Source organism: Lepidochelys kempii, chromosome 10 (assembly GCF_965140265.1).
Source record: "Lepidochelys kempii isolate rLepKem1 chromosome 10, rLepKem1.hap2, whole genome shotgun sequence".
In the NCBI taxonomy this organism is placed as follows: Eukaryota; Metazoa; Chordata; order Testudines; family Cheloniidae; genus Lepidochelys; species Lepidochelys kempii.
The window spans coordinates 77,223,928-77,234,707 of NC_133265.1; the positions used below are offsets into that span (position 1 = coordinate 77,223,928).

A 10,780-nucleotide genomic window follows, 5' to 3' on the forward strand; every position below is an offset into this window, starting at 1 on the left:
ACCTATCCCAAACATCTGGCTCATTCAAACCCTTTGTTTTAAGTTGTGTTAGTAGAATTGCTGCTACTTTTCTTTATGAGCCAGACAATGTTAGAGACCAGGGCATGCTAACGGCTCAGACCCTCAATATACAGTGTGAAAGGGAAAAGTACCTACCTTTACAGGGTTTCAGTCACAGACTATGCTAGTGTGTTAGCAAAAACCAGGCACATATGCTGGCTACTTTCTCATAGGTAAACACGCCCCATCTGCAGAACGCCTTCAAATTCTTCCAAGACCCACCCAGAAAAGCTGCAATTCAAGATTTCTGACTGAGGGCAATCCTGATGTTGTGCAAAATCACTGGATGCAACTTTTGAGTAGTAATGCAGACGGTCTTCGCTATTTCTCGTTTCAACATAGTAAAGGGAGAATGGTTCTAAATCTTATGGTGTATCTATTTCGTTGTACATCTGAGCATTTCTCTCCTCTCTTCTAATTTTGCTCTACACACAAACACAAGGATGATGTGCTGGTAACACAGAAAAATAAATACTCAAAACTGCACAGACCTGTGGGCATAATTAGATAATTATGTACTCTAGGGTGGATTAGAACATAAAAATTGGGAAAGGGAATCCCCTTTTTCCAACTACATAATGGAACACTTCATGGCTCAGTGTCAACTGGATACTTTACAGAAACTAATTCCATAGTGGGGTCCAGTTGCTTAGGTGGTATAAACTGCCATAGCTTTATTGATGTGTATACAGCTATGCTAATTTACACCCACTGAGGATCTAGCCCTGCATATTTATGATCTTATCAATTTTGTTTCACTTCAAATGAATATTTAAATATGACATCCAGTTATAATTAGGATACGGTAGTAACCAAAGGCCATTCTGTACCACATCTTCCACAAAACAGCTGACAGAGTTTGGAATTGATGACATCACTGGAAATGTGAAGGCACCACCTCCTGGTGCTGCTGACAAGCGATGGGGATAACTGCTAAGGCCATGTGGCCCACAAAGTTTTGGCTCTGGAGGGAGGCTGGTAGGCTCAGTTAGCCCTCTCCCTCTGCTCCCTGGTTCTGCTAGCAACAATAAAACAGTAATCCATATAATAATACAACAAGTTTGGACTGGGGTCTAAATTTCCCCAAAGCTCAAGATTGTTTGGATCATAGGGTTTATAACCCCATGGGTTTGTTTGTTTTTTTTTGGAGGGAGTACAGATCCTTTAGGAGCTGGGTGCATTTCATTTCTTCAGTCCTACTATATAAAACTGGGAGTGGTATTCAAACTGAAGCTGTACAGAAACATTTAACTTGAAGGTTTACTTCAGAAAGGCAAGATTACTACTTTGCTGGGCAATTCAAACTATTTCTACATTTTCCCACATCTGAACTGTGACTGTGAGCCAAACAAACAGAACATCCAAGAACGCTTTCCCAACTAGGGAAGCGTAGAGCAAGTTGATTCATGTATCATTTGGTTAATACAGTCCTTTTCATTTAATAGAGGCATTGGGATATTTGTGATGCCTTGATTCACAACCTCCTTACTGCAAAAAGAACAGGAGTACTTGTGGCACCTTAGAGACTAACCAATTTATTTGAGCGTAAGCTTTCGTGAGCTACAGCTCACTTCATCGGATGCACCACTGAATGCATCCGATGAAGTGAGCTGTAGCTCACGAAAGCTTACGCTCAAATAAATTGGTTAGTCTCTAAGGTGCCACAAGTACTCCTGTTCTTTTTGCGAATATAGACTAACACAGCTGCTACTCTGAAACCTCCTTACAGTTGCTCTCATCTGCTCCAAACCCCTGTGTTTGACTGACGGAAATTCAAACCTGTTTTAGATGAGCTTGGAAGAATTAGATTTTTATTGGTAAATGTCGATTTCACAGACATATGCAAATTGACAAAAATATATTTCCATCTAGCATCACGGAAATGTACAGCTAGACAATGAAAGAAAAAATGCTGCTTGAGAACTTATGAGTGTCCAAATCCAGCGATTTAGACTTCTGAATAAGGCTTGTTACAAATGGACTGGTGAATGAATAGTAAAAACAGGTATGATTGGTTGATTTAAGGATATTTACTTGGTATATTTTGATACGTGATGGTGACAGTGTGTTAACTGTTGATAAAGCTTTAACTTTCTGAATCTCAGGGTCTACTTCATTAAATAATTGTCTGCCACCCCATAAATTCACACAACTGTGAAAATTTAAAAATGATCTGTCATCTAAAATCATCTAAAAAAATACTTAAAAATAGACATTGATATTATCCACTGAAATTATTTAAAAAAATAAAAATTGACTTCTACCAAGTATAGTTGTAGATAATAAAATGGAAGACACCAATTTTAGACATCTTTTAAACCATTTCTTAGGTGCCACTCACCACAATACTTGGATTCCATTTCAACATTAAATAAAGATATTATTGCCTAAACAACACATGAACTCAACTCTAAGCCATCTTCATCAACTGGCCAAAATGGCCCACTGATCTTTCAGTTACCACCACACTTTGCACTTTCAGAGTGCCTTCCATGAGGGGATCGCAAACCTCAGCACCAAAGGAAACCAAAGCAAACTAGAAGCATCTTGCCCTATGAACTAAAAATAGCCAGAAACCGTCTCTGACTGACCACCAGAGAACACAAATTCCAGAAATGAATGTCCCACCTACCTGGGCAAGTGACAATTCAGCTATATAAGCACAGAATCAATGGTGAAGAATCACCCTGTGGTAGGATTTAAAAAAAAAATCCTCAAAGACTTAAGATAACAAGCTAATAGGTGAATTTATCCAAATAATTAAATTACACGTAGAAGCAGAAAAGCCCTTATCTATAGGGCCGATTGGAAACGTCAATCAAAAACAACAAAACACTGATAATTCTTCCCCATTTTCCAGCCAGCTGTATTTACCTGACTCAGTGAACCCAGGTCCTGGTTGTGAGTTCTCCCCTCGTAGTTCCTAAGTGGCTATATAAAAGAGAAATGATAAAACCAGAATATATTTTAAAAGATAAATTCCAACTGGATGTCTTGTAAGGGAAGACTTATTTAGCAAAAACAAATAGTTGTGTCATGCTAAATCTTTAACTTCTAGAATTCAGAGCTGGTGAGTCTGAAGTCAAAAGGAAGGCCTGCAGTTTAGTTTTAAGAGGTTTCGTTCTGCTAAACTCTCTCAGTCAGATGGTAGTTATTCAGTGTCTGATAATAGTTTATAGTGGCATAAAAGTTATTTCCAATAGCTTAAGACTGAGAATGATCTACATCACGGGGCATTTAATAAAAAATAGTAATTTCTCGGCTAACCTCTCCCCCCAATCCTGCTAATGTAACATTATTTCATCAAGATTTAGAAACTGATCAAAATAAAACACTCTGAAGCAAGGAAATGCATGGGTAGGCTAGAAAGACACGCTGGCATCAAAACCCATGGAGCTGACTTGGGAGCCAAATCCCCGGCCTATTTCTTCATGTGGGTACAGAACGCCTGTCAATGCATTTCCCCCCTCCCACATGGAAAAATGGAGCGGGGGCAACTTCATAAGGGAACCACTGCATTCCTCCTCAGAACCAGTCTTGCAAGAAAGTACGATCCGGCTCTTAATTTACGCTGGTTTGCAAGTGAGGGGAAGTTCCTCTCTTGTCAGCCAGGTTGTTCCATCTCTCAGGAGTGATATTTAATGCATTATTCTACTGCTGCTCGCTTGGAAGAGAACAAAGATTTCTAAAGCACTCCCCCTATCAAGTGCTTTACCAACAATAACACCACATGCATCACACCAAATTTGGAACATGCTGGAACATTAGGGACACAAACGCTCAAGTGTGTGCGCACCAGGGATTTTGCAGGGCTAAGTTGGAAGCAGATGCACACGTTTGAACATTTGGTTCCAAAAGGAAAGGAAGGATGCCAAAGCAGCATATAAGGGGCCAGAGATGGTCAGGCTTTAAAAGAAAAAACCTACGCCACTGCAGGGCAAAGGAGTGAGTTCCACCGCTTTGTTTTCACTACCTGTGAACAAGCAGCTATGTCTTCAAGGTGTAGAAATGAGACCACTAATAGGTTTCAGATACTCTTCAGAACAAGGCTTAAAGAGGTGGTCTTGAATTTAGCTGGGGGTCTACATTTGTATTGTACATTCTGAAATATTTATCACCTCTCCTGTGTTTAACAATTCAAAAAAGTGTCAATGTGGCAGTTCTTTTGTGAGCTCTTTCAAACTGGTGCAACTCACTTCCTTAGCTAAAACAACGAGGAGTCCTTGTGGCACCTTAGAGACTAACATTTATTTAGGCATAAGCTTTCATGGGCTAAAACCCACTTCATCAGATGCATGGAGTGGAAAATACAGTAGGCAGGTATAAACACACAGCACATGTATGCTGTGTATTTTATTACTGATAAACGCTGTACTTACGATATTATTGATAAACTTTCAGGATGGTAGCTGTTGAATCATCACATGCTCATTGACTTGTACAGGAGGTGGCTAGAGAAGAATTCAATTGATTGTGACCAATTTTTAGTCAGATTTCTCCACACGCAATAGTCCAACTTGTTCTGTTAGCAAATTCTCTCCTGTGGGATAAAGCCATTCTTTCCTGCTTGACTGGCAAAATTATCTTGTCCATTCTGCCAAATGAACCTCCCGGCCAAAGGAATCTGAAGCACAGAAGTGTGTAATGGTCTACTGTAACTGGAACTAGAAGTAAGTTTCTTCCTTGGCATTACATTCAACATCTCACAACTTTCTTTCTGACAGAGTTGTAAGCTTGTACAGGCTGGAGTTTCAAATGGGCGCATTTTAAGTAAGTCTAAATAAATAAACATGGCAAAAGAATGAACTCTGTTGCTCACATTTATAACATGGAATACGTACAATTTTATGCATACTATAGATTCTCTTTGAACTCGGTATTAGCCATAAGTGGATGTTGTTAATATTTGGTGTTTATATTGCACCCTTTTCCCCTCAAGGTGCTAATATTAATTCATTATTTAGTCCTCGCAGCACTCGTATTCCCATTGCACACAGGGGGAAACTAAGGAAGAAAGGTTAAGTCACTCGGGATCAACCCTTCTCAACATTCAATCAGCATCAAAGCAAGGATTTGAACTCAGGAGCTCCTGTCTTCCTGGCTTTAGAATCAATCCATCAGACCAGAAATTCCCAAACTTTTTTTGCCGCACCCCCACATTCAGAGATTCATGTCCCAGGTAAGTTCCCCTCGGCACAGGGGAATACAGATGGTGCAAAGTTCAGAGCCCAGGAGGTTGGGGATGAGGGAAAGTGGGAAATCCCCATGTGACCCGTGCATGCAGGAGGAGGCTCATACGTCCTGCTCGAATGCCAGTTGCCCAAAGCAGCATCTTGTGCCTGTGTGCAGCAGCGCTGCCTTCTCCCTGCATGCATGTGCACACCATTTGCTGTGGGGCCAGGACACAGGTGTAGTGCAACTGCCATTTTGATTCCCAGCACAGCGATAGGAGAGAGAGTAAGGGTGACACACACACACACAGAGACAGAGAGAGATCAGAGTGAGTTCTTGTGAGTTTGTACAGATCCCGTGGGAGCTTGCTAGTGGTAGGATGTGCTGGGTTTATTCTTAATCAGCCAAGTCCTTGAGCTCCCCTGATAACCCTCCCTGGGGGGCATGGCCCACAGTTTGAAAACCAATGCAAGCAGAGCATACCTTGTTAGCTTGTTTATATCTATATATACATAGATATATAAACAAAACAAAACACACATCTAGTTTAATGCCTTCTCCTGCTCCTATTCAGCAGCTTGATAGCATTGGGTCCATTTGTGTAGATCAATCCCTTCTGTTTATTTCCAGACAGCAACCAGGCCTCTAAGGGGTGCACAACTTCAGTATATAATCATTTTTGTCACCCCCATAATTGATGATAAAACTTGGTACCTGAGCATAGGGAAACCAATGCTCCTTTCCAGTATTCCCATTCACCACCGTACAATCAGATAAGGCCGTTGGGAGATTTTAGAAGAAATAGTTTGTGGTTACTTAGGCAGGGAATGCAAGATGGAAGTGAGCAACTGCCTTATTAATCATTAGAGTCACGAATAATGGTGTAACAACTGGGTGAAGAAATGTCTTGGTAATACAAAACCCCCAAGCATATGTACTAATTACAAATTTACATAAAATAAAACCTTGGGGAAAAACAGCTAGAGAATTAAATTAATAGGACACTTCTACAGATTCAACATAGTGTTGTTCTCTTCAAGGAGAATCAGAGGGCATTCAATTGCACCTAGTGTAAAGGACAAAGTGCATAAGTACAATTATTCCTTATGCTGTCAGAAAAGAAAGAAGTCCAGTATCGTGATGTTTTAACTATGAGAATAGGCTGTTCTCAGTGGCCTTTTAGGAGGCATATATTACTACCAAACACTGCTGTTTTCTTTAAGTGAGCATATATAGATTTTGGTGCTGAGTAATCTATTGCCTTTCTTGGCTGACTCTACAAAAGGAATTCTCTGCTGTGGAACCAATTCCCTTTGTATCCGGACACCAACAGACATACAGGACATGGTGTGGACAATAAACTGGCATGGAGATATCACCACATCTGCTTCCTTTGTTGATGTAACTGGTTCAGTAATAGATAAATTGATATAGCATTCCACAGGGCTAGGTTATGAGACGTTTATATGAACGTCAATAGTTATGCCTTATTGGAACCTTTTCTGTGGGTTGCTCACTCCTTCTACTCCCGTTTTGGCGTCAACAACGAATGTGGCACCATTTCAACTTTAGTGAGCACATGCTGCGGAAAGCAGTTGCAGCTTCTTTCAGATTGCAGCCAATAAATCCAGTGTCTGGGGCCTGTTCCTTTTTGAAACAGAAAAAGCTTGATTTTCTTAACTCAGTTTTCATATGTCACAGAAGACCGCTGAAACAGAAGCAGGCCACTGATTATAACAACCTTATAAAAGGATGTGTATGGATGAGGCATTATACCAAAACTACTAGACTAGGCAGTAGATGGCATAGTAAAAGTCAATAAAGATTAGGGTGCCAAAAAAAAGACTTCATTTATACACAAGAACAACAATGCTCAAAAATTTAAAAATGCAATACACATAAAAGTGAAGACTTGTTTCATGTACTGCAGATAAAAATACCCACTTTATGCACTGCCACAGATTATTAGTGAAGCAGGCAAAGGTGTGTTGTTTTTTTTTTTAAATAAATGACTGGCTACTTACCTAAAGAATAAAAAGTTTAGCTACACTAAAAAGAGTTTAAGCCAGTGCGCAGACTGACTAGCTGGAGAAGGGAAAATAAAAGTCCCACCTACAAGACATTTCACATCTTTCCTGATGGCTTGCTTTTCCACAAAACAAATTTCAAAACCACAACAAATTAATTCCAGCTCCTGGGTAACCACCACCTGTAGCCTCTCCAAATTCAGCCAGCTGGCAGGAGAGAGCACATATCCTTTCCTATAGTAGTTTCCTTCACCTTTTAAAAAAAAAATTATATCTATATATAACCGCATTCAGATGAGCCATATACTAAGCAGGAACCATTTACATGCTGGATCAGTTCTCCACCTTGTAATTTTAATGTTTGTGACAACTGGCATCAAACTTTAACGCTTTGCAGCCAGCATGGTCTCCCCTACTCCATTCATCTCTTGAGATGGTATTAACAAAAATCAGCTGTAGTACAGTGCTGGATATTTTTGCCCTCCACCAAAGAAGCCAATATGAATTACTAAACTAGATGGAGCACTGTTTTGTTCCTCTGTACCAAATTCTACCGTTCTTTTTGCAAAAGGCTGAATGCAATATTATTGTCCAACTGTTATGGCTTACTGCCATAGCCAACTATATGCTTAAACAGAATGGTCTTTAACATTATTCTAGCTGCAAAGTGCACTAAGCTAATAATAATAATTAGGGTCACAATCAGATAATCACCTAGAAACGGTTTTCTTCAAGACAGCAAACCCTAATGAGTATCAAATAGACCAAAGATGTGGGTGGGCTTTAATTTTCATTTCAGCTGGTGTGCAAAAGGCCCTTTTCATATCACATTGGACGGCTTTCTGGGGATACACATACATGCAAGATGTAAACATTCGGAGGACGAATAACTGATTAAAGCAAGACCCTACCACCCCTTTTTGAAAGAATTTAGGTTGTTTCATAGTACTGCCATCTCCCTGAGGAATCTGATATATAGTGGAGGTCAATCAGTACAGCATGAAGACTGCTCATTCTGGGAACTGAAGTCAGTGTTATCGGGAACAAGACATTCCATGTAATAAACTTATCTCATGTACCAAAGGCTCCAAAGAAACTTTCATCACCTTTATTAGGACTAGTATCCTCTGCTACAAGGAATTACCTGTTTGTGGGGAAGAGGTTAATTGCATCAAGACCTATATGACCTGGATAACAGAAAGATGGAATAATACCTTCATCATAAACCATGAAAGTCCAAAACAGCTGCCATATGAAATCCAAGGGAAGATGTCTAAGACAGGCTGACAGGTGAAGGACGTCAAGCAGTATTTGTGCTGGGAACATAGAAATAGCCACATGGGTTTTTGGCACTAGACTGCAACCCTTTCCCACTTAAAATTTGCATAGGTCCTATGTTTGAATTCAAAGTTGTCTTGCCATGTTGGTTTTCACTAAGCTGCCTGTTTCTTTGTATACATCTATTACATTCTTTGGAGAAGCTAGAAGGATGAGAGCTACCTGCTTGGAAATGTCAAGCCTCTCATCCTCCACCCTCCTTGGAGCTATATAGATGGAGAGAGGTCCCATGTTAAGATGCAGGGCAGCAGTTGCTTCATATAATTATATGTGGTCAGACTCTTAGCCTGTTTGGATCCGCTACTACAGTTCCTAATATGATCAAGACAAAATTTGTTTCAGACAATAGGAGACAATTAGGATTGAGGAACCTTTATCTTTTCTCCCTGGGGAGTAAAGTCTACAAATCAGTATCAGGAAATAGAAGTCAGCTTCCTAGCAGATGGTGAAGGCATTATTCAACAGTGCAAAAACAGTTATTCAGATATTCCATGTCCCCCAGTTGTAAGCTCTGCTTCAACTAAACTCTCATTGAGGGACTACTCGTATGGGTCTACTATTGATTGGCATAGCTTTTGTTTTCTTTACCTCTCAGGTAAGTACCAACCAGGGCTGCCTTGCAGGACACTAACTCTACATAAAGGCTTTCTGCCACATACAAGATGCAATTCTGTTCCTTCCCTCTTGTTTTATGTAGAACTCCGGCATCTGGATTATCCATTTGAATTAGGACTTTCCTTACCACCAGATCTTTCAAGGTCCTCAGAGCAATCACAACTATCCCCATTTCCATATTTAAAATATACATACTGCACCAGGAGAGAATAAGTGCCTTGGGAATATAGCTCATCTACCAGAGTTATTACTGGGACTGCACTTCAGCTCAAATGAATTTAAACATCCATAACCAACTGCAGATTATTCCTGGCTTGTCAGTAACCAGCTAAGTACAGGAGATTGCCTGTTACCCTATTACAAGACAAGCATATACTCTATTTTCAGGGAGACTTCAGTATGCACTGTGGTGATCTGCTAAACATATAGAAAAGCAGCAGCATTGCAGTTAATGGTACATTCAGAGTTCTTGGTGTGATGCTGGCTAGCTCTGCTAAATCCTCAATACCGGATCCGAGCTGAAAGCAGAGTTGATGAAGTTGTTCTACTTTGGAAGATTTATAAATATCATTTGCACTCCCCTGACATTACCGGAGTCACAAATAAAAAACACCATGTCAGGCTTTTTATTCACAAATTTGCCAAGAAAGTTTTACTGTAGAAGAATTCAAGAAGTTTGATTTATTGAGTCTCCAACCCATCATGGGAGAACAAAAAACTAAAATGTGGCAAAGTAGAAATATTAGAGGAAATAAGAGTCCATGAAGAACCACAAGTGTCCTGGATTTAGATGGATTTTCAGTAGAGTTCTAGAAACGAATACCTCTACTTAAAGAGATGCATACACTGTAACAGCTTTTAATAGTAACTACTTGCCTCCTTATAGCACATTTTATTCATTCTGGAACTAGAAAAATCAAATGACTGCACAAACTATGGGCCAATCCCCTTTCATAAACAAAGGGTGTGGAAATTTTAGCTAGTCATAACAAATGGATTGGAAATAATTCTCCTTAACACAATTCATTTACCAATAGGATGTGTGGTTAACGGTTTGTGCAATAATGTAAGACAGTTGTATATGTCATTAACTTAATGATAAAAGAACCTATAACAGTTGACCCATTATAAAGGGACTGACAGAGAGTTTGAGTATCCAGTCCTCAGGCTCCAGTGGGGCTTTGGTAATACAGTTTGCTACCAGGTTATTTGCTGTAGAGAAACATAACCATCAATGGATTAAAATAAAAATCTTTTGGACTCTAAAGGGAGCATATGGCTGGGGTGCCCTCACTGTGCTGTAGTCTTTGATACAGCCCTGAAACCAGTCTGCTTGCTGGCTGCCAGAGTACTTAAATAATGAGGTAAGAGTTGGAGATAAGGGCTACAAAAGATAACTCATACAACTGTCATGTCCCCAATCCAGCCCCTATAGTTTGCATAAACTGTAGCACTATGAATTTTAGATCTTTAATTACAAGAGAAAAATCAGATTTCCCCTCAGTTTTTCCAGTGTAAATGGAGTCTTTAAAAGCACTCTGAGGATTGTAACAAATGGGTTCCTGAGG

At 39.9% G+C, this 10,780-nt stretch overlaps 1 protein-coding gene across 1 annotated transcript in view; it reads right to left on the bottom strand.

The window, feature by feature from the left end:
* Positions 1–4,714, bottom strand: part of CERS3 (ceramide synthase 3) — a 64,632-nt gene extending 59,918 nt beyond the window's left edge. The window contains exons 1-2 of the mRNA XM_073361494.1: positions 4,440–4,714; positions 2,935–2,991 (exon numbers count right to left, since the gene is read on the bottom strand). The gene's annotated coding sequence lies outside the window, so the exon portion shown is untranslated. The remainder of the gene's footprint in view (positions 1–2,934; positions 2,992–4,439) is intronic.
* Positions 4,715–10,780: the final 6,066 nt, after the last annotated feature.